Source organism: Wasmannia auropunctata, unplaced genomic scaffold (assembly GCF_000956235.1).
Source record: "Wasmannia auropunctata unplaced genomic scaffold, wasmannia.A_1.0 LD336106.1, whole genome shotgun sequence".
NCBI lineage: Eukaryota > Metazoa > Arthropoda > Insecta > Hymenoptera > Formicidae > Wasmannia > Wasmannia auropunctata.
In genome coordinates, this window is record NW_012026784.1 from 3,947,524 (window position 1) to 3,972,459 (window position 24,936).

At 37.5% G+C, this 24,936-nt stretch overlaps 1 protein-coding gene across 3 annotated transcripts in view; it reads right to left on the bottom strand.

The window, feature by feature from the left end:
• The window catches only part of LOC105452799, a 119,140-nt gene that overhangs the window by 17,723 nt on the left and 76,481 nt on the right, over positions 1 to 24,936 (bottom strand). Inside the window, exon 1 of one of the 3 annotated variants that reach the window (XM_011694239.1) lies at positions 17,317 to 18,107. The exons of the other annotated variants lie outside the window; for them this stretch is intronic. The gene's annotated coding sequence lies outside the window, so the exon portion shown is untranslated. Of the gene's footprint in view, positions 1 to 17,316; positions 18,108 to 24,936 lie in introns of those variants that run through there. 3 annotated transcript variants of the gene reach the window in all.

Consider the following 24,936-nt stretch of genomic DNA (forward strand, 5'->3'; position numbering starts at 1 on the left):
AGATGATACATTAAAAATTAGTGTCTTTAATGTTTGATTTCCCAACGTCGTAGCTTTTGTATGCAAATACAATAGAATAGCTCGTTTTAAGGTTGGGTCTGTAAGCACTCAAAGCAAGGGATCTTGGACCGGGAATAAAATCAAGACCTTTCATTTGTCATTTTTCGAACGATCACTTTTGACATTAACGCTGGGCAAAAATCTACAAGTTAATATTCTCTTTCTTGCCTACTTATCTATTAACATTCTGTTACTCACAGGTCTTATTTTAAAATTTTCGTAATTGAGTATTTGTCTATTTGAAGATTTATTTAGACATTAATTTTTTTTAATTGCATTTTATGAATTTTTAACATACAAAAGCTGTAATAAAGATAAAATAATAGTAGAGAGAGAATACCTCAAATATAATTTCAATTGATGTTAAAAGCGAGAATTATTTCTCGCTTTTTACGAAATCGTATTTCGAAGTAACTTAGAAGTAACAAGTCTTTCTTGAGAAAACGATACTGATGCAATGAGTTCGAGGCGATTGAAAACATGATCCGTAAACCGAATCCATCCTCTATTTTCGGCGAAGTGTTAAACGAGTTCTTTGTGCCGCGTAGCAATAGCATAACCATGAGCGTTTTATTCGATTCCATCGACTGGCGGCGCGTGTCATTGCATTTCTACGAACAGTACGAACGCGCGATAGTCATTCCGCGCCCATACACCCACCGTGTTCATATAGTCGAATATCGGGGCCAGGCTATCTCGCGCAATCAGACCCATATCGATAGTCACAGAGCGGCCCGGCGCGCGACGGTGGCGGTGGCGGCGGGGCGGCACATGTTCGATTCGCGTATTACCCGCGCGACGTGCGTTTCAATCTTCGTACGTGTGCGTGCGCGCGCTTTTTCGTCTGTCTATCGGCATTCGAATCGATCGTACAGCAAATTACACGGGACTCGTATCTCTCTCACTCTCCAGCTATTGTTGTCAACATTGTCAGTAAATCTCGACAGATCTTCAAATTAATGATCGTCAATTACGGTATTTGCGGCCAATTACGTCGGTAATTGGTCGTAATGCTGATAATGCATGCGTACAATTCTTTCACGCGTTTACGCTCGTAAGATAACCACCAACGATGAAAGAAGAATAATGAGGAGAAAATTGGACAAACCGATATTAAATGCACGTTATCAATTCTTTTCATGTTAATAAATAGATTGCCGTGGGACATATTGCACGTTAAGTGCAATCTTACTTATTCGAAGATTATTATATATATTCAAAAACAATTTAATTTTTAGAATTTACAGATTTTTTTACCGTAACGTCGCGCGTCGTGCCGATGTTGGAAGGATTTAAAGACCATCGAGGTCAAACGTTAAAACGGATTAACATTACGTGCAAATGTTGAATGTGGAAAAAGTCCTACTCTTTTACAAGTCCACGAGCGCGAAATCCGTCTGAGTTTTAAACGCGATATCGCGTGATTAAGCAAAGTTTTGTAATACCGAAACACACAAATTACGTCGAAACGACTTGATAAATTAGAGAACGGCATAATATATTTCCAAATATCGTGCCTTTCTCATGAGATGATGCACAAATCGCGTAAATATTGAATTGCTCCTAATATATCCTTTCGTTTACCAATGCTATTGACAATATCTTCCTTCATATTATAAGTTTCCCGAGAAATATCTTTTTAAATGCAAAACATAAACAATTTAGAAATGGAAAAGTAAAAATTAAGAATAATTAAGATAAAATATCGTAATCGTTGTAAAGAATAATAAATCAACTTTAAACTTTCATCAAAAAGGATTAAAGAATACATCTGCAAGTTAACTCTATTTTATATGTATACTATACACGACGGACTGTCTGATGACAAGCCTGTTTCCAGATTAACAAAAAATGGTTATCGCGCGATCTTTTTTCGAATAATTTGAATATATGTAATTTGGGTTGGTAATTTCAACTCCTTTTAATGAGTTACTCACAAGTTGGAGTTTTATATAGGCAAGCTCATATATATATATATATATATATATGAGATATAAACACTTGGCCAGTTAGTAATTCGATATCATATTCATGCTCGAACTCGTTGCTTCGAACGTACATCGTTATCATTTTCCTATTCAACTTTAGGATAGACGTTATTTTATTATCGCATAAATTTACTATTATTTATTAAATATTATTTGTTATCTTCGTTATCGTCTCCATTGATAAATTATAAAATAAACTATGCAAATGCTGCAACGATATATAAAAGTATTATCTTTATCAAGATTGTTAAACATATCGTGACAAAAGCGTAAGCGTAGCCGCGCGTTACGACTAATTAAATCATGCATTCATTAAATTATAGTCACACACCAACGTGCGCGCGCGTGCGTCCTTCGTTGACCTCCTTTACGACTTGACAGTGTTTATAATTTCTTTTATAGCGAAATAATCCTTTGCTCTAACGTTATGCTCTCGTACAATGATAGAGAATTCTTGTACATTTGTTACAATATGTTTCAATAGGCATCACAATGAATATTCTTGACAAACATTCAATTAATATTTTCTTAGCAAAGCCTGTCTTTTAACGGGATTTCACGAAACGATTATTTTGTCATCTCCGATCATTATCAACTAACAAGTAACCTTTCCGTGACACGCCGAATTCAATGAAACTTGGCACATTTGTAGAGTAGTCAAAAATAATAGATACGTATTTTTTTTTTATATTGGCAATGTTAAGGTGCAAGTGTAAGGGTGCAAACTACTCCTTATAGTGATAAACATAAGTACTTAATTTTTTGCATTTTAGCTTATTGTATTAGAACTACTTACTTACTTTATCTCTTTGCTGAATCTAGGAATAACCGACGAGAGTTCCCATTTAATTTTTTTTGTTTGAGATAAAGTAACTCTAATATACAATAAGCTAAAATGCAAAAAATTAAGTATTCATGCTCTCCTTATCACCATAAGGGAGAGTTTGCACCCTTAAACCTGCACCACTGCCAACATAAAAAAATAAGTTTCAATTATTTTTGACTACTCTATACAAATCTATCAAGTTTCATTAAATTCGGCGAGTCACGGAAAAGTAGGGTTACTTGTAAGTAAAAAATTAATTATTTATCTTTAAATTTAATTTAACACAAACTCAAAATTTAGTTAATTTCAATTATCTTGATAACTATCGCAACTTGGGCAGTCATTTTTCTTAATTTAACCACCAATTTCCGTGAGGACTAAAAGGAGAATTCGATCGGTTTAAAACGTGTTATAATATTAGATGCTAATCTCGAAAAAGGAAGAAACATAAACGAGGTGTCCGTGATGACGCGTTAACCAACAGCGAATTTCCGCGAAGATGCGTGTCATCGCGTGCACAGTAGATGTTGACGTAATCGTCGTAGCGTATATTAGTAATTATCTCGGTGCGTTTATACCTATTCGCGTCAATCTAGTCACATATTCCGTCTTTGATAAACATCCTGCACGATACGTAAGCTGCAGCTCGTAAAACCGAATAGTGTACTTTGAATACACTTCACGGGACTGTCTTTGGATATGTGCCACGCAGCAGCGTGAGAGTATCTTTATGTTCGCTTGGCTTGTCACGCGACTCGACGATGACTGCCTCCAATTATTGTCTTTAAGCGTTTCATTCTTATCCGTTACGCATCTAAATTTTTTTTTTCACGGATCGTTCGTTCTCGTATATATGCAATTTCATTCGAGAATCTTAAATTTTTAATTTGCAATTTCATAAAAAAGATGTCGAATTTTGAAAATATTAATATCTTTTGTATTCATATTTATCATTGTTATTTCTGAAGGAAAATAGAGAAGAGTTACACCTAATTATAAGAACAATGAATTTTTCTTATGAACAAATATACTAATATTCAACAATTACATGTATCAAATCAACAACGATTAACTTCTTTGAGAAATATCGCGTTCTCTAGCTGCAATTCTTGGACAAACAAGATATTGAAAAAAGTTCCCTTGGAAGGTGAGATCTGTCGTCATCATTATTTGCGACACCAATGATTCGAAAACGGAAAAAACGCTGTAAACGAGTTTAAAGTGCACAAGGTACGACATATTTATATATTACTATATATCTCATTTGTATCGGACGCGATGCAAAAGACTCGCGGCATGCTGCTGTTCAAGGAAAGGTTAAGACGCGTTAATCCCCGATGATGTCGTGGCTAACGGGACATCGCTATGGACAGTATAGATAGAGCGAGCAACGTGCATACGGCTCTGGCACAGACGAGCAGGCATTACAGGCAAGCAGGCAGACAGGCAAGCAGGCAAGCAGGCAAGCAGGCAAGCAAGCAAGCAAGCAAGCAAGCAAAAGCAAGCAGGTAGGCAGGCAGGCAAGAATCGTCCTATCGCGTGCCGCGCACGACTCTACTCGCGGAAGGTCAGTGACAGAAAGCGGGCGTCGCGTCGCGGAGTTCTCCCAAAACAAAGAGTCATCGGCCTTTATGCAGGATCTCCGCGCCGCGCTTCCGCCCACGGGATATTCGTACGGGTCGGTTCCACCGGGGGTGGTTTGCCCCTTCCGACACAGTCGTACATTCCAGGGGTAAATGCGCCGAAGCGCGTGCGCCTCACGAACGACGCGAGGCGCTGCGGCGTGATCGCTCCAAGTCGCGAGCGCATCGTGGCGGTTGCTGTTATTTTCGTCGACAGATTCATCGTGGAATGAGATCAGTGCGCTAAATTTATGACGAAGCGCGAGTAGCACGCGCAAGCGAGCGAACATCCTCCACTCCATGCATGTCCTAAAGCGCCGCTACGTTTAGCGCTCACTGAGCCCGTTGCCTACCGCCCGCCACCCGCGCCGCGCTTTAGTACGTCGTTAAATAATTCCCCTGCGCCAAGTAGTGACTCAGGGCTGTACTTATTAATTGGCGTATCTTCTCTCCAAGTAGATTCTTTTGATCGTAAATTTTATAAGGCATGTGTAATCATCAGGGACATGCTGATCTAATCAGTACACTAATTTTACGAACTATCATTTTATATATGTCATATATTTTTATTATACTATATTTTGTTCATATCTTGTTTTATCGTTCTTCATTTCAAAACAGTCATCATTCTCTCTCTTTCTAATCTAATGGATCATAATGTAAATTCGTCGAAATGCTATTCGATATTTTTCTGAGAATAGCATCCTTGACAGAAACTAGAAATAGCGTATATAACTTTCGTAGTAAGTTAACTCGAATTTTACACACGTTGATATGACATGTTTCCGGTTGGCGCCAAATCTATGTTTCTGCGGGGCATCATTCTATACGCGCTAACATGACAAGTTCGAGGTAAAGCCTTGCTTCCGAGTATACTTTTCTCAACTTTATTTCAGAAGAGAAAATTGAATTGGAATAATTTAAAGGTATGTGATTCGTTAAACGTTATTTTTATATATACAATGATTTAAGTGCGCAAGGTTACTACCTTTTTCTTGAGACTCGGAACTGACGAGCTTGATAATTGCGTCTCAGTATATCCGCATGTTTTTCAAACACGCATCGCGCAATGCAAAGGCCGCGCGATAACTAACGCGTCATTACTCGTTACGCACGAATATATATGACAGTTTCAAGGTAGCACTCCGAAATAAACATATATACAAAACGTAACAACGTGTTCATTACTCGCTATGCGCCATCAGTTAATACATCATAATTTATCATCATATATAAATTTATATCGCGTTCATATTCTTTATTATTTACTATTATTTTAATTTTAAATTTACACACGCACGCAAATATTCTATAAAAGTTAATAAAATAAAATTAACTTTCTCTTTAGTAATTACTCACTATTTCAATTCGAATTTAAAACGAATTTTTTCAATTAAAAAATTTAGGCGTTAAAAGAATAAATATTACTGTCACGATTTAAACGCTTTCTCAATTACGTTGACTGACAGACGAAGAAATGATTTAAAGTGCAGTGCAAACGTTCCACGCACCGCTAATCGGCAGGTTAATCGCCTTGGGGAAGATGACGGCTATCGCGCGTTAAATATGCGCACGTGCGCGCTATAACGAGCTTAAGATGTGGATGTATGCGTGTGCGTAAGTGCGAATGTCGTGCGCGCGCACACACACACACACACTCGTAGTTAAGATTACGAAGGTTTTTCCCCCATTCTCGACTGAATATGAAGATGTCTTTTCTGCGGTTGGATGCTGACTAGAATGCGCTGTTTTACGATCGCATGGATATGATTCTGCGAAAATGCTACGATGGTTAATGGATAAAATCGAATTCTCGCGTAACAGCTGCACGTTACCTGTAGAAAATATTATAAAATTATGTATAGTGTTGGCATAAGGAAAACAATATTTCCATTGAAAAAGATTAATTCTATATTAATAGGAGCAACATAATTCAATGTACGTCATTGTATGTAGGTGAGACATGTATGCATTGCGACATTTAAGAAAATGCAAAATTTTTCAAAGAATAGTAAAAAAATTTGCCAAGATCCAAAAGTCTTTTTGTTGATTATTTATGTAAGATAATGTCAATATTATGTTTAATTTTTAAAACTTAAAAAACGCGCACAAGCGACTTTTACAAATCGAGTTATCACTTTAAAACGTTCACAGTCAAGACTGCCATTATCGTAATCTTATCAGCAACAGCATTCGCTACCGTATGCAGGATATATGTATATACTCCTCGGTCGTGCGTCCGAGATATCGCATACGTCATATACGCGAGCACGAATCCTTCGTATGTACGTGCAGCAGTTTCGTGTCACACGACTGACGCATGAAGAGCCTATATCTGTGAGATAAAGGCCACGGTTTTGCATAAGGACACAAGCACACGACATAAGTCTCGATAAGTGAGACACCGGGTATACGAGGCACCATATTGTACCGCACAACTTACGCCGGACATTTCGTTCATTGTTCGAAATAGTTTGCGAATTTTGATTGCGAATAGTTGAGCTAAACTATACAGATAGTTTATCGACGAAAGATGAATGGATTATAGTTGGTCAATAATGTTTGCTGCGCGCGAGATTTCACAGGTACCTCTGGCTAAATCTGCAATCGCAAATTACCATTTCCAGTAACATAAGTGTGCATATGTCGAACTTTCTCTCTCTCTCTCTCTCTCTCTCTCTCTCTCTCTCTCTCTCCTCTTTTACTGGGTCTAGTCGCCCCAGAGAAATCGAGCACCACTGGCTTACGCCGACTGTTTAGAGTGTCGGAAGAAGTCACGTCTGGGTCTGTAAATTCGCGCTGCTCGGCAAATATTGTTACACGAGTCCCACTTGTTATAATATCCGCTACGTATGCGTGAGTTCAAGTCTTCGCACTATCATATTTCGCTCAAACTTTATAAATGATCGGAATCTTTATGAAAAGTGTTAGGCATAATTTTGTCAATTTTTTTTTTTTTTTGCATTTTATCTTAATTTAATTTTATCGAGTTATGCGCAAAAAGATGTGCGTCTCTTATATGCACATTTGCAATAAATTATAAAGAATACTAATAAAACAAATTACGAAACACCTTTTATCGATCGCGATGGAGTCTCTTCTGGGCACTCTCCGCTGAGTTACTGATCAGCGGAGACGCCACTGATCTTCCTTCGTATTGTCTCGTTCATTATGCAGTTCTCAATGGACGAATGTGCTTTTTAATCAGTTGCTACGCAACTGATGTCGGCTGGCGAGTAACTTTGTGCAAGCACAACTTTGTAGCTGTTTTTCTCTTCTTTCGCGGCGTATAAGTTTCCCGCTGCGTGATAATTTAAAAAGTAATTTAAAAAGTTACGCAAAATACAAAAGCTCATAAACGCGCTTGTGAGACCAAGTTTTATGAAATTGATCTGGTGGTCGCGAAAAATCGAAAATGTTTCACGTTCAAATAGTTTTGACGTCACCATATGTGGCTTACAATGTCGCGAGCATAGTAAATAAAATCTTGTCTTTTTTTCGGATGATGTATATTTTAATAATAACGTATTTATATCTAAATAGTCTTTATTCTAATGCTAGCGAAAGACTACAACGTACAATTGTACAATCTTCAATTATAGCTCTCAAAGGAAATCTGTTTACGAAAATTTAACAAATATTCATATGCAATGTTGTATATGTACATATATTTGATGAAAAGATACGGTTATTACGAAATAACTTAAATTAATCTTTAAAACGTGATAAATTCAATAGTATTGACGACATGCAAAAGATGTTGATGAAGAACGAACGAATAGCTTCCAAGTTCAGTGTCAATCGTGAACGTGATGTCATCGTAAGAAAACGATCACTGTTATTAATATCTTATACATAGTATAATACCATCGATTTTTCATAGAATCGTTCAAGAAGACGATAAAAGAATTCGTGTTTTCGAATTTTAATACAAATGAGAAACTGACGATTCAACTGCAGAAAGAGAATATTCAAAGCAATAATTGCCAAATATTTTATGATCACGTTACGTGGTCAACGACAAAAGCAAAGTTTTCGTCGCTTATGTTGTTGAAACCTATACTGATATAAATAATGTCATGCAATCTCTCCAATATCGCTTCAATTTTAGTAATATTAAAAAGCAAAATAAAGCATGAAAGAGAATAGCAATTATCAAACCACAAAGAGAAAAAAAATAAAAAAAAAGTAAAATTACCATATAACCGGATTCATGTTTCATATACCAATTTATTCATTTTGCGGCGGATATATAAGATTTGTAATGTATCTCTGAGAGGCGAGAGAGAGAGAGAGAGGGGAGGGGGGGGGGCGGGGGGGAAGGGAGGGGCAAGAGAATATTCGTTCTGTAGTTGTTCGCTCATTAAAATGCACTATCCGTGATCGAGTGTACGTATATCGATCACAAGTCAACGAGCTCATAAAAATTCATTCGATTCCGGAATAAAAATGCGTCTCGCGAGTTTCGTTAAAGTTTAAATGGACGCGCTTCTCCATTTCGATGCCTAGTACAAACTATTTAAGCTATGAGTCTACTACTATATCTCGAATCTGTTTTTGTGGAAGTCTTCACACGAGACACCTTCTTGGAAATATCAAAACGTAGGTATATGTTTACTTCGAATTAATGTTGGAGAAAAATAAAATAATATGCAAGCTCAAATTGCAATCGATAGTCACATAGACATTTACAATAGCAATAATAGTTGTTTTATTTATGAAAAAAATAATTTCTTCTGTTTTAATTTCTTATACTGGTACAAGAAAATTTTTGGAAACTTGGTTATCGGCATACAAAATCGTATCTTTATTATATCGAATGTGCGTGATGCTCGACTTGGGCTAGTGTACGGGACGCACGCAACATTGATATTGGCCGTGTTCCAAACCCGTAAGAATTGCCTTGACGACAAGACTTTCTAGAACTTGTGATGGCCGGCGATTAATTTGCATTCCGGCATTACGCGAATATCGGTATGCTGTCGGTCGCTCCTGGCAAAAGTGACACGCGCGATCGGAGGAGCGATGCGAAATTCCGTCGCATCGCCGCCGCGCCGCGCCGTGCGCCAACCTATAAATAATTCCTAATCCAGTGATCGATCGTCTTTTCCTCTCGCGAACCGCTCCGCCAAGCAAGCGATCGACGGGGTAGCTCTTCGCTTTTATCGTACAAATGGATTCGAAGGATTAAGCCGCTATATGCGTGTTTTTTATGTTTTAACCCTTCAACGCATACTTAATACGTCGTGCATGAGGGCACGATTTAAACGGTTTTAATTATACGCGAACGCGTATCTTTGTCAAAGTTTCGCGAGACAGAGCATTGATGAATTAGAATAGTTTAATTACAAATGTAATACAAATTTACAAATATAGAACGATATCAAAGATACGGTAAGATGACATGCATTTATGTATTTATTCTTTCGTTTCAGAACTTATTGGTTGCCAATAGAATTGTAAATAGATTATAAAGTCTCAATTCGTTCCTTCGATATAAATTCAAATTCCTCCCGACTCATAAATCTTCCGTTCATGTTATTAACAATGTAATAGTAATGTGGTACAAAAACGCAATAAAATTAGATAATGACGTTATGCGTTAAATTATGTTATGCGAAATAAAGGCAAACAAGGGTGATATATATAATGATGATACAAACAACATAAAGTTATCGTGTAGCAAAGGTTTCCCAATTGTTTCGGCGAGCGACATTGAGCGGAAGGAAGAGAACGCGAAGAGCGATGCTTCTAGGTTAAAGACTACTTCGAGCGGCCCACTTTCTTTACTTTCACGCTGCTGCCGTTCTTCTTTCATAGCGTTTGCCGGCCAAAGGCTTCGGGTAACTCAACGACACGAATACTGTGAGAGGCTCCTTGCACGTAGACGCTTACGCGTGCGCGCGCACACGACAAATACAGAGTGCCATTGCAACCGTCATTATCTGCTTGACGCTTAACGATATATTTACCGACTAATTTGGAATTGATATATGTGTCCTCAACAAAAGTATCCAGACGAGAGAATTTCTCGACGATAAAAATGCAGTCGCCTAAGCATAAGAGGCTACTTTTTTCATAAATGAGTTTGATCAATGTAAACGGGAAATCTATCGTATATTCTCCATTTGACTTGATGTAGATTGTTCTATTACGAGGCTTAGAACCATAAAGATACGTAAATAACATGATTGACGCGATGAATCATATCATCCTATTGACACGCTTTTATTAAAGTAAAATCAAATCGAAATCGATTGGTATAGTATCGATTTGTACATGTGCAGGAAAGAAATGCTGATAAAGAGAAGAGCGGAATATTTTGTATATCTACTCGACGCCGTTGTTGCTCGACATGCAAGCGCGGCGCAGCGTCGAACAATTTCTAACGGGTCTTGATTTCCTCGGGCGCGTCGAGGGAAGAAAAGAGTAGAACCTGAAGGTTAACCTACGTTCTCTCGCGAAGCAACGCGCGCGAGAACAGTGCCCTTGCCGGTGCGTTCCTCATCCGAGATTTGTGTCCAGTACTCCGCAAATGAGGACGGATGCATATGTTTCGCATTAATCAGGGAACATGCATACGCTTTTTTAATGTAAGCGCGTGGCGCTCCGTCGTGCCATTTTTTTATTCACAAAAAAGTACAATTAGTATTATAATAAAAATAAAGTCACGCACGCGCGCGCGAGTGTAAAGTTTTATCAATTTTTAAATTGCACGTAATATTTTCATGTCAAAATAATAATTACATAATTACATAATCGAAAATGCAATCGTCACTAATTACAACAAAGTATAATAAAATACATATATTAAAGTTAAATTAATGAAAGATCATTGATTTCTTTCTCTGACATTTGGATATTGAAAATTGCTAATCGCAACTGTATCCGATTGTTTAACCGCTGCTTTTTAAAAATTATACTCGTAACATATTCGTAAGACGTTTCCCGTTTTCGATGATATTCTTTATATTGCGAAAAATTGAAACGTGCTCGCAAAGAACAGTTTACTTTGCATAACCTCGCTTCAAGATGGCTACGCCCTGACGAAGTTGCCTCAACTTTCGAGCGATAGTGTACATCGGCCGGCGATCGATGTCGGATGCCATTTTCGAATTCGAATTCCGGCCGCGGACGAATATCGGAGAAACACGCTCGAACCTCGAATTATCCCAAGTTGCCGGTGCGAGTGGACGTCCCAGTTCCGTAAGTTATAAGTATTATGCGAGTACGCAAATAACTGCGAGGTGGGATTTTAAAAGGGAGGCCAAACATGCGTTCGTCGATGCGTATAAAACCGATATCTCAGGCGCGAGCTCGAGCACCGGAAGTGTCTTTACACGCGGGTGTCCGTTCCTGCGTAATACGCGTGCAACGCGTGTAAATAGGCTATAATGGTACAAGTCTTGCGATTTTAAAAAAATTAAAAAATTTATTTGATGATTTAACAACGAAAGAGAGTAATCGAGCAATCACGTGTGCATGGTAACGTAAAGTTTGATTACAGAAAGTTGTATTACTTTGTAAATTAAACGATCCTAAAAAAGTTTCTTTAATGTAGCGTATAGTTACTTCCCCCTCGGCGCAACTCCATTTTACGATATCGAAAAAAAGTTTTTCATCTCGGAGATTCTTGCATTATTTGCGCGCGTGCACGAGAGAGAGAGAGAGAGAGAGAGAGAGAGAGAGGAGAGAGAGAGAGAGAAACACCAGCAAGTATCATTAGACCATGTAATTAATATATAACTACCCCTTCACCACACACACGCACACACACGCACACACGCACGCACGCACGCACGCACGCACACACAAGTAAAGAACATTAGAATACGAAACATGTCATTTTTGCGTTATTTTTGACAGTGTTTCATCGACGATTTTATTGGACGAAGTAATGAATTTCCATCGGAAAAAATATCGGAAGTGACAGGATGCATTGCGTCGTGAAACGTTAACATTATTGTTTTATACCTACCACGAGATAAATTTTCTGAAAATATAATAGATGGAAATTCACCATCAAGATATAATAATCGTCGCCAGAAAAGTTTGGAAATCAATGACTGACATATATCATGACTTTTATCTGTGACAAGTTCTTGCGCTTACATATCGATAACAGGAAATGTTATCGCATCCGTATCGAACAAAGGATCACTGTATAAAAAACTCCAATGATATATTCTCACTCTCACGCGTTTTTCCCTCCATTCTCTCTCTCTCTCTCTCTCTCGCAAATTATTACATTTTAAAAATTAATATATTTATCTTATTGAAAGTAAAACGTCCAAGTAAAGAAAGAAAATGTGTCCCTAATTTTCAATGAAAAATGAAGAATTTGCGACATCCGTGTATAAAGCATTTTTCGCATCCTGAGAGTTAATATCAACGATATCGATTACATTATAAGTATCGAGAATCGATAACGAGATATATTGCCTTCTCTTCGATCGCAATACGACTCGTAATAGTAGTGATTCGAGTCGTTAATGATAAATATCAAAATTAGAATATACATGTTTCGTCATATAACTGATGTATAGCAATACAAGTAAAAAAAATGCTCGTGTAACATTTGTATCCGTTAGTAGAAAAAAATATATTTCGCAATACATATTAAGAACGTCTTGATACTCGAATTAATCTTCTCATGAATTATTCTTTAATTCTCATTCCGTAATCTTTTTGCAACCAGTGGTTAAATCTCTTCTCCGTATATTTTTTATTTCTTACGATTTTGAAATAATTTAGCAAAAAATATAAATGTAAAATTTAAATTTACTAAAGATAATTCTATCGAAAATAATTTCAATAACTTATCAAAATAGGAATTAGACAATATCGTGTTATTAGTGCAAACAAAAGATATCAAAATGTGATTATATTTGAAATGTCCTTGGATGTATAATCAACGTAACATCGAGAAAAATGCGGTACTGTCGAACGACCTATTTCGATCTATTTTCCATAAATATAAAGAATATCCGTAACTTTGTTAAAATCCAAGTCTCAAAGCAATATATTTACGAGTTCAAATTACAACAAATCCAGAATATGACCACTCCCTTATATCATTACAAATTAAAAACATAGGTATGTTTACGTTTTTGTAATGCTTGTGGCCATCGTTATCCATTATCATCGAACATTTCACACGAATAAACTCAGTCGGCAGCTCCGCCTTATGTACCGAGTGCCAGAGTTAACCTGTGAACAGCAAACACGATAATAACTGGATACCTTGACGCGGATGTACTTCCCCCGCGTCGAGATATCGACGCGTACATTGCGCGTCGCGTATCCCACGATAAGATTGGTATAAGATAAGTAACGCACTGACGGAGAATTGCTCTCGGAAACTCTTGAGCGAACATTCAACGTATCTTCGATTCTGAGCACTCGTTGATACACAATGAAAATTAATTCTGCAATTCACAGACAATTTTCGTGAGAAAAGTAACTTTAAAAAGAAATCTTTTCGAATCAATAAAACAGACAAAGGAACAAAAGAAGAAATATTTTAGAAAGTCTACAACCTAAGTATTAAGTGACACGAACTAATATCTAGAACTAAAATATTGCTAGAAATGCAACTTTACCATAGAAAAATATAACCATAAATTATCTTCATTGTTCTTGCCAGCATTCAACAGAACCGTACCAGTTAATCTTATTTATGCAACTAACCCAACTACCTGCGCGACACCACGTTTCAAAAAGACTTTTCCTTTCTCTTTTGATTTTCCAAAATTTACAAAACAATATTCGAGTCTGTGAAAAGATTTCACACGTTGAAAAGGAAACATTCCGCGCACATTCATCTTTTGATCAATTTTTGGATTCGCGTTTTGCATCCCGCAATCGACTTTATTATCGGCAGCTTACTAATCGGCAACATCGAAAGTGAGGGGAGAAGAGAAGAGAGGAACGCGCGTATAGATTTACGAAAGATCGTGTGGTTCGCAAGTTACGGATATAACGCGATATAGGTTGCTTGGAAATCGATAGCGGGCTGTGCAATTCACTTAATGGCATCCCCTAAGCAGCAAACCCACTGGACGTGATAAATCGCGAAGGTTGCCAGACTATTTAGATACGCCGCGCGCCGTGTGTTGCGTGCGTGCAGAGATGGGGCGCGGAAAATGCCATTTCAACTGGCGATATCCGATATCGAGCGAACGAGATGTAATAAACCTTACGCCTTTATGTTAATCGCCAACGAAAAGAAACGCGAAACATTCGTTTTAAGCTGTTTATCGCAACTTATTTACGTTTAATTGCTTTCTCTTTCTTGCTAGTCGATCATTCGTATTCTCAATAATTATCGTAATTGCCGATTGCATGATTTAACTTTATCTGATACTTGAGATGTCCGTTTGCGAGCAAATTCGTAATTTGTTAATGCTTAAGTTTTCTCAATAAAGAAGCAGCCGTATATTGACACAAGCATTATGAAAATTAATTGGATGTAAACAAAATTGATATTAGTGTGGGAGTGTCCAATTTTTCATCTCCAATTTTTCTTAAGAAAATTGCGTATTTTGAAATAAGCTCAGATTGTACGACAATATTGTATTAGCAACAACGATTAAAATCTATTTTACTTATATATGTATATCGTTAAATTGTTAAGTTAAAACAATCTTGACACATAATTTGTATTAAATCAGCAAAGAGAAAGATATTTGTAGTACATCAAACACGTGAGTAAGTAAACCCATATTCGTGCACGTCAAATATTCGCTAAATCTACCAAAAGAGCGAACATCGCGCGTTGAATTCGCGGAGCATTTTCGGATTTATCGTACACTCTATCGAGAGAGAAAGAGAGAGCGGCGGGTTTTCTGCGTATATATATATACACCGTGTGACAAAATAAATACCTGCACGGATCCGGGTTTCTCGACTGACTGTCAAAGAACTTGACCAGCCGCGCCCTTATTCGAGTTACCCTCGTTGCCACGCAAAAACCACGCGTTTCGCTGCCGCAGCGGCGGCGTTTAAATATCGAGGCGATATCTTGTCCAGCGTTTCGCGCTCGGCGGGTCAAAGGCGACGCAAAAGCGAAGCGATATTCTCTCTCTCTCTCTTCCTCCCTCCCTCTCCCTACCCTACCCTTCCCTTCCCTCACTCTCTATTACGAATCTCGCCGAGTTAAATTCCACCAAATCACTCTCGTCGTCGTGGAAGCTAACTTTGCCTTGTCTGTATTGCGAAATTAAAACAAGTTAGTTCGTAGAATCGATTTCTCTTTATTGGCAAGACGAAGAGTGGATGGTGGACAGGTAATGTTTCAATAACATTGAATATCTTCGACAGTGATCGCTATAAGAAAGTTTCTGACGATCGTTTTTCGAATTTGTCTCGAAAAATGGAAAAATTATTAACAACTGTCGTACTTACTGTATCTTCTTTAAAGTCTCAAAGTATTGAAAATACATTATCGTTCCATTCAATCGCGTGATTGTCGATTTATTTATAATATCGACGATATAATACATTGCAGTTGTCGGCACGACACACCATGCGCGAAAACGTCGGTCATCCTTCTCTCTTCGTTGATACGAAAACTTGGGCAGATATTATTTTCGGGATTACGTTGTTCATCGGCGTAAATACGCGTAGCTCATCTCGTCAGATTGTGGATTGCGATGCTAACCCGGCGTCTCGGAGAGCGATACATATCGATCGTGCGCGTTTGGCATTGATTTGCGTCGTAATATAGCAACGAGATCATGGAGATCACAACGTGAATAGCGAAACGTTTGTACTATTTATATCAACAGCAAGTGAAATTTGAACAAATGCTGGATTAAGCACCTTTTGATGTTAATTTCTAACACCATTATACATCAATGAGGTATATTAATTTATGTTGATGAATATTATCTAATAAATAATGATTTAAGATAACTATTGCAATTTTCATGCATTTTTATTTTGTTAATAATTTTAAAAGCATGTTTTTTTATACATGTCACGGTTATAGAATTAAAAAAAGTGACAGGGAAATAAAATGATTCTATTGCGCTTAATGCTCTATTCTTGACGCTATAAAAGAAGAAGCGCCTTGTTATACATCGCAAATAAACGTGTTAATTTTTATTATCCAGAACAAACGTATTAGAGCCGATTTCAGATTTATCGCAGTATCGAAATTTGGATTTATCCAAGTTTGTCGATTTCGATTCCCGCGAAAAACTTTAAAGCGCGAGGCCGATCGTAAGGAGAAAGGAATCTCGAAGAGATCTCCGTCGAAAAAAAAAAAAGAAAAAAAAATTTCGCGGGTGCTGGTGTTCTCGAAAGAGGTCGCGGCGGCGGAATACTCCGATCGCGTCGGTCGGTGCTGTCGCGAGCGATCAGGTGGCGGCTTGGCTTGGCTCGCGAGTGATTCTTCGATACCACGGAAATCGCTCTCGACATTGCTCGACATCGAGACCGAATACGCGCGTCATCTCCGTATCGTATCGATATACGGTATCGGTATCAGTATCGGTATCATTGTCGAACGTTAGAGAATTGCCTCACATCACGATACTCACACTATGATTATTATTTATATGACGTTGATAGGATAAGAAAGCTTGAAAATGAATCCTTCATTCTATATTTACGACGAAACGCCGCGTCGTTTATATAATACAATATAAATCCGCGGTTATCTCGCGGTTAATCGTTAGCAAGGATGTCCCCCCCGGCGCGCAAGCGAACGGGAGTAACGGAGAGCAAGGGGGGCAACGCTCGGTGGCGGACGTGTGGACGGAGGTTGCTCAACTTGACATCGCTCTCGTCGTGACGTCATTGAAAATCACTTTACCTCAAGCACCGAAACGAGTCGCTCCCGTTGCCGCGTTGCTGTTGTCGTCGTCGTCGTTTGCACGTAAGTCACAGTGCGGTGAGAGCGAGCAAACGTCAGCGAGAGATAAAGTTATCGAGTCGGAGAAAGAGAGAGAGAGAGAGAGAGAGAGGGAGAGACGATCCTCGCCGCACGTAGGCCCCCGCGCTTCCACCGCGGCCTGGCAGTGGCACGTTGTCGTTCTTTGTTCTTCCTTCCTGCTCGCGCGCGACTCCTCTCCGTAGTTTCTCTCCCGTAGTACGCCTCTTCTCCTTTTCCGTCACTCCTTCTCTCGCGGGTTAGCCGCGCATGTTACGGGCTAACGGAATTAATTCGGAGCACTCTGGTTTACACAAACTTAATTCTCTCCTTATACGTATAAAATATACAATACGTATATGTAATAAATATATAATCCTTATTATGTGCCACCAAGCATATATACACTGTATATATCGGCGCGGACGACGTCAGATATGTTACCGTTAACGAGCGTTACCGCTACACGTGAACCACGCGACACACGTACGACGAGACGCGAGACGTACCACCCCCGCGCGCGTACGCGCGCACGCGATTACGCACGTTTATACATTTACTTGTACTTATATACACACATGTATTTGGCTTTAACGCGTTCATCGAAAACTCGATGTACTCGCGCGCGCGAAAGACTGTCCGATCTCCGTTATTATAGGTATACGTACACGGCAAATGTGTGATTTCACTTAGCTCGGTCTACAAAACACCCGCACGCAAACGAGACCCGAGCACGACTGAGCGAAGCAAGCGTATGCGAGGATTGTGTGAGGCGCGAGCCGAAGCCGACACCGGCCGAGCGTGTGGCCCACGACGCGGAGATACCCGACCGACCGAGCACCGCTACGACACGAGTTCCGAGTCGTTTTCCCCTCCGTTCTGACCCCTTCTCCTTCGTCCTCCTACCCATCGTACTACTCGCGCGTACGGGGCCATCTATACGCTTCGGTTCGGTCTTCTCTCTGCTACTACCTCACTGCATACGTATATACAGACACTTGTCTCTCTTTCTCTTTCATCTCCTCTTCCTCGTCCTCCTCGTCGTCGTCCTCCTCCTCCTCCTCCACCTCTTTCTCTTTTTCCTCTTCCTCCCATCGGCTTTTAAAACCGTACGCGTCCTTCGGTACGCGAGAAATATAACGCTATTTTTCCTCGAAGTACGTTGCGACAAACAATTCGATAAAAAAATAATTCTTATTTCGTTAGATTAATTTATATTAAAAGTTTTACGTACACTTTCACTAGTATGGCTAATGTTGGAAAATTGAATCGCGTTTCTCTGATCTTGTTCGACATTGCGTAACGAATGCACAACACAGACTATGCGGTAGTCAATTAAAAGAGGCCTATTTTAGAACAAAATAAGATGCTATGGCCTTATTGTATTATAGTACTAATTATTAGACCTTTGAATCCATTTATGGATAGATCGCACAAATCAATTGGCTTAAAGGCTATTTTTGCTGTCTTTATTTTTCAAAAAATGCAAAAGCATTTTTCTCAAAGAGCATTTTTCGCAAAGATCATAACGATACGAAAGTAAATTTATTACTCCGTATTATCTTTTCAATCAGTCTTATGATTTGTATCAATAGCTAAACTACAATTTTTTCCAAGTAAAAAACGTTAAAGCAACTGCATAAAAAATATTAAAGTAAAAATTAATTATTGATAGTTTAGGAATAAAAGTTTTTTACAAACTGATTTTAAATTCAACTTTAATCCAATTTTTGATAAATAAAATTTATTATTAAAATCAGACTTGTGAAAGCATTGCATTCTGTAAAATAAAATTGCAAATCATAATTTTGTGTGTGTGCGTGCGTGTAAAAATATTTACTACATACATTTACATTAATATGAAAATTCCGGAAATTAGTAGAAGGGAGATAGGAAGGGAGGGAAGGAGAAAGGGAGGGGGAGGGAGAGAGAGAGAGAGAGAGAGAGAGAGAGAGAGAGAGACAGAGAAGGGGGAAGGAAGGAAAACGTATCTATAGTGTTTGGATCATTGCACGGTCGACGTTCCAACGATTCGGAGTTCCAGTATCCGATTGTTACTTCGGAGTGGCGAGTATTCAAAGTATGTTCCGTATGTTTTGGAAACTCAAAGAAGTTCCGCACATTTTCATGAAAATTACCTGCCAATGCTTCCGTAGCTTACATATCGCACGAGCTTATCTTTGATATGTTTATGAGTATCGTCTTTCGTCGCCAGCTGATTCAAAGTTGTTCATCAATAAGCGATAACACACACACACACACACACACACACACACACACACACACACACACACACACACAGTGTTAAGTATTTTTGCCCAACAGCTTACTTTTCCACAAGACATTAAACGTGTTAAATTTTTACATCAAAGAAATTAAAAATATACCTTTGTCATTGTAGCAAATGGGAAAATGAATGAATGTAATATTTGCTCTACATTGTTATTAAATGAATGATAGTATTAATAAGTTTATTAAATGGTTGGCGAAATGGTAATATATTTTTAATGCACGAAGCAGATATTTAATTTTTCAACAAAAATTGTCTGCATCATGTAGTAAAAAAAAGCTATTTGCGCGCATCGTCAAAATGTAGGTTACGATTTCCTTTATTTAATTCTGAGTGAAATTTATTCTCTTCGATTCTGCCATATTATGAAAATAACAATACAAAAATAATACAAATAGACATCACTAATGACTAATATTAGTTCTAAATCATCACACACACACACACACACACACACACACACACGCACACGCACACGCACACACACAGAGTATCATATAATTATATCAAGAATTATATAGAATAAGTAATATCTTTATTACTTAAAATTATGATAAAATTGAAATGTGGGAGCAGGTTCTCCTGGAAGTGACGTTCGCTTATCATTAGAGAAAAGGGTTTCGGGCAATGGAATAGATGGATAGGCTATATAGAGGTGTATTTCGTGACCAAGGATGGATGAGAAAGGTCGGGTTAAAATGAAGCGTCGAGCAGTGCGGGGATGGTTTGGCGTTTCGCTTAATGGGGAAGATGGCGAGCTATGTTACGCGATACGTATTGCGTTTGCGTAAAGGTTACACCTACGGATTGACGAAGACACCCACGTATCTATGACGCGACACGAGTACGTACGTGGGGGTAAAAAATCGCGGGGGTGTACTTTGTTAACCAACACCTGTGCCGCCTACCGTTGAACTTTTTGGCGCGCGGGAAATGTCGTTGCCGCCGTTGTCGCATTATCACTGCTCTTTTGATTAAAACTGAAAATGCACTTGCAACGGGATACGTTGTAAATTACATATCGTGCCATCGCATGTTCAGAAGCGTGTTTCATATCGTCATGATTATGGGACATTAGAGAAACTAACATATGCTTTTGAAGATTTTGAAGAGAGAGAGAGAGAGCTACGATTTCCAAATTTGAAAATCTTCGCGAAAAAAGTTTTTTCCTGAATACTAGATACATATTTATACCTAGTAATAATTGTGTACAATTATTAATATATGGAAAAAGTGATACAAGAGATATATTTTTTTCACGCATGTTCTGTTTTCATTAGTGTAAAATTATGCTTAGCAAGCGCAATAAATGCACTAGGTTTCCTTTGCTTCGTTATAGTGATTTACGTTCTCGTTAATATAATTATATTCACATCTCGTACGAAATATTTTGCTTCTTGATTATAAATAAATTGTCATGTAGGTATATCATTTCTCGTAATTATTGTATATGATTCCCCGAATCGTTAATGCACGGATATCGATCATCACATGGATTACAACCAACATCCCAAATTAATTTCGGTACGCTTATTATTAAACCGCTATCTGCGGTACAATTTATTTGAAGCTCATTCGTGCTGTACAACATTAAGCAATTCGTTTCATATTGAATTATATTTCAATGTTTCTAGAACTTTCTGTTACTTTTTAATTAAAAGGATTCCTAGAATTAATATGAAATCGATTGATTTTTCAATACCAAAGAAATGGCATCTGCTTCTTTAGCATTTATTAGTATTTAATATTAAGTATTATTGTTACTACATTATTAAAGTAAAATAAAATAAAAATCAAATAAAAATCCACTTAAAATTAAATAAAAATATGCTATTTTTGTTATAACTTTTTGATGACTCTTAAGAATATATTCAGATAGTGCAATAGTGTACTTCAGATAGTAATACAGTGTACAATAGAAAGATTTTAAAATTGTAACTTGTTATTATATAAGTTGCTTTATCTACAAATATATTTACATTTACATCTGGAAAGCCAATATTAAATATTCAAAAAGAAAGAGAGAGATTGAAATATATATCGTTTAATGATCTAATTTTGATATGATGTCGAGCTTCAACTTCTGCTCAAGTATAAATGAAATGGCATTCTCATACGAAAGGATTAAAATATCGATATTATGTACAGACGATATATAAATTATTATAATTATGTGCAGTGAATCACTCGAATCACCGCAACATAAAAGGAAAAATAAAAGGAATCGGCCAATATCTTTGCTCTGTATAAATTACACAAGTGATCAAATTTTTCTCTTATTATAATTATGTAATAATGGTAATTCAAAGATTACATACGATTTAAAAATTTGACTCGGAATCTTTTATTTTACAATACTATTGTATTACGAGACATTTCAGACATTCATTTTACTCAAATAAAGAAATTATTTTTTAACTCCAAATCGTACAAAGAATCTAAAGATATTTTATGTATGTACATATAGTAAAGTCTTCTATCGTATCGTGTAAGCATTCTCGATATCAAAACATAAATATCGGAGTATTTTTCAATTTAATACGACTATATTATAAAATTACTCGCATCTATTGAAATGCAGATTCAAATGATACCTATATTATCTAAATTTTTCCGCTATACTCTTCGATAATTTAATGAGAGATTCAGCAAGGGTTGAGGGAACAGGTAGAACAAGAGAACTCAGAGTACTTTAGAGGAGATGTCTCGCGCCTGTATTTCTTCCTTTAGCTACGAAACTTGGTATGGATCTTAAGTATATAAAAATCTTTTATTAAAAATTTTTCCTTGATTTGCTCTGCGGGATAAGGATTGAAGAGATATAAGCTGAAATAGGATTTACTTGACCAAAGTAAAAAATTAAATAAAACAATTCACTTATTTTCGAATGCTGCGAAACAAAGTAGGTTTATCTATAAAGTCTATAAATGCAGAATTCTTCAAAAATCTTACACGTCAAGTATTTATGTTTTGAATATTTGAGAATTATAATCATTTTGAGAAGAAAAATAAGTATTTTTCCATCTTAATTTTTCCCGAGTGTTCTGATCAATTCAGGATAATTCATTGTCAGTTTTTTAGATACTTAGGTTTAATGTCGAGATGTTTCATAACATAATCTTACATTGATACTTGACACCACATTTCGATATTCTAAATATTATACTTAAAATGAACATCACATAGTTAATGTTACAGATGAATATCACTACGTGCAAACGAGTACCGAGTGAGTTTCCACTTTGCACGCTTGCAATGCGCATCATTCCCTTTCTTCTATATCTCCCTCTCTTCCTAAGGCAAGTTTGTCCCACCTTTCAACCTAGTGCTACTAGTCTCGTGCATGTTTGATACTTCCTTATTCGTCTTTCTGAAATATATGCTCTTTTTTAAATTTCTCTCTCTCTTCAATGTCTCTAACAGTAAAATGTTTAACTCTATCACGTATAGAACAAAGATAAAAATAATATAAAATTTATTTCTAACTGCAGATAGAAAACGTTTCTAGTTTCAAGAGGTTTTTTTCTCCGAATAATTATTTTCGGATATTCAATGTTCGAATATTCTTTATTGTAAGATACGACAGCATTTGAAAGAAATAATTATCGAACTCGAATGAATCATATTGAAATAATAAATTTCACAGAAAGTTATGTTCACAATAATCGTTCAATTTTCTATTGAATATTTCAAATATTTGAGAAAAAAAATAATTCCAAAAAATTTGAAAAAAGATTCGGTAGCAAGATACATAGGTATTTATTATTCTTTATATCGATATTATTATTTATATCATTCGTTATATAGGCATTAAGATGTAGTAATTTTGACTTTCGTTCGAGAACATGTCTACTTTTAAAAGTTTGCTGCGAATATCTATAAAATAGCTTCTATGTAAACGCGTTTGCGAATTGCTGTGCAAACTGCTGTTAGAAACTCGTGTACCGAATTATGCAGACACGTTTTGTCTCTACAAATGAAACATTTCCATGAAACGGAATCTTGCACAATCCGGAGCAAGGTTCCCTAGGACGAGATTAGACAAGATCTGTCCAAGACAACGTCGAATCTTTCAATCCAAACAATTTGTACTATTCACTATGAATTGAACATTTGGATTCGATATTACTATCGATTATACAACGCTTTATATAAACTGGCGAGAGTCAATGCGCGAAAGAGTACCGACTCGTGGCAGGAAAGTTAAAGAAAGGAGAGCGAAACGTAGTTGAGATTTTCTCAAAGCTTGATTCGGATGTCGGCCTCGCAGCCGCGCGAGTTAGCCACCTCTTACTAACCGAGAAAAATTGCAATGTACTCACGAAGGACGGTGTCGAGGAAGTGGAAGCTATAGGTATGGCAGGAGGAGCGGTGGCCGGTGGCACAAGGCAGTACAGGCACAAGCGATCGCCACCGTGGGGATAGGTAGGCTCTGATGCGGCGACGCGGCGCGGCGCGGCGCACGTTGAGGAAAAAGAGTGAACCGCGTGCGCGGTGCGCGGTGTGCGCGAAGGGGAAAACAACTCGGAACTCTTGTGTCGTAGCACCGTAGCGGTACTCGTTTTCTTCTCGACTACGTTCGCGTCGACCTATCTCATTGTCGCGAAATTAAATAACCGCGATATCGCCTCGCAACAGAGGGAGAAAGAGAGATAGTACGCATAATCGAGCTTCAATTTTTGCGATTCCAAAAGTACTCGCAATCCTACCCGTTAGTGCCCAAATCAGTTAGCCCAAATCACGGGCTCCTTGAGAGGTATAATTCACCTAACAATGAGCAGCGTTCGAGAATTTATTGATATTACTAATAAGCGCGCGACAAAGCTGTATTCGCGAGTTGTCACACTGGTCCAGCCGTAGATGTATGACGTTGATTTTTTTCGTAATTGACTAAACAAAAATATTTTCAGGCATATATATGTACCTATAATATATATTACAACAAATATTAACAAACTTATTGTAACTTTTAAACAAACTTTGCTTCTTCAATCAATTCTTTTTATAAAATTGTCGAAAATTAGTTGTTACTGGTGTCTTCTGTAAACACATATGTTTATAAAAAAAGATTATTTCAGGTATTTGATAGCATATAAATATACTCGTAGAAACGTAGAAAATGAAAAAAATTGCAAAAAATTTGTTAAATGCGTTATCATAATTATAAATATAGATACACACACACACACACACACACACACACACGCGCGCGCGCGCGCGCGCACGCACGCACACACATTCAAACCATTTCATATAAACTTATTTTCTATTCA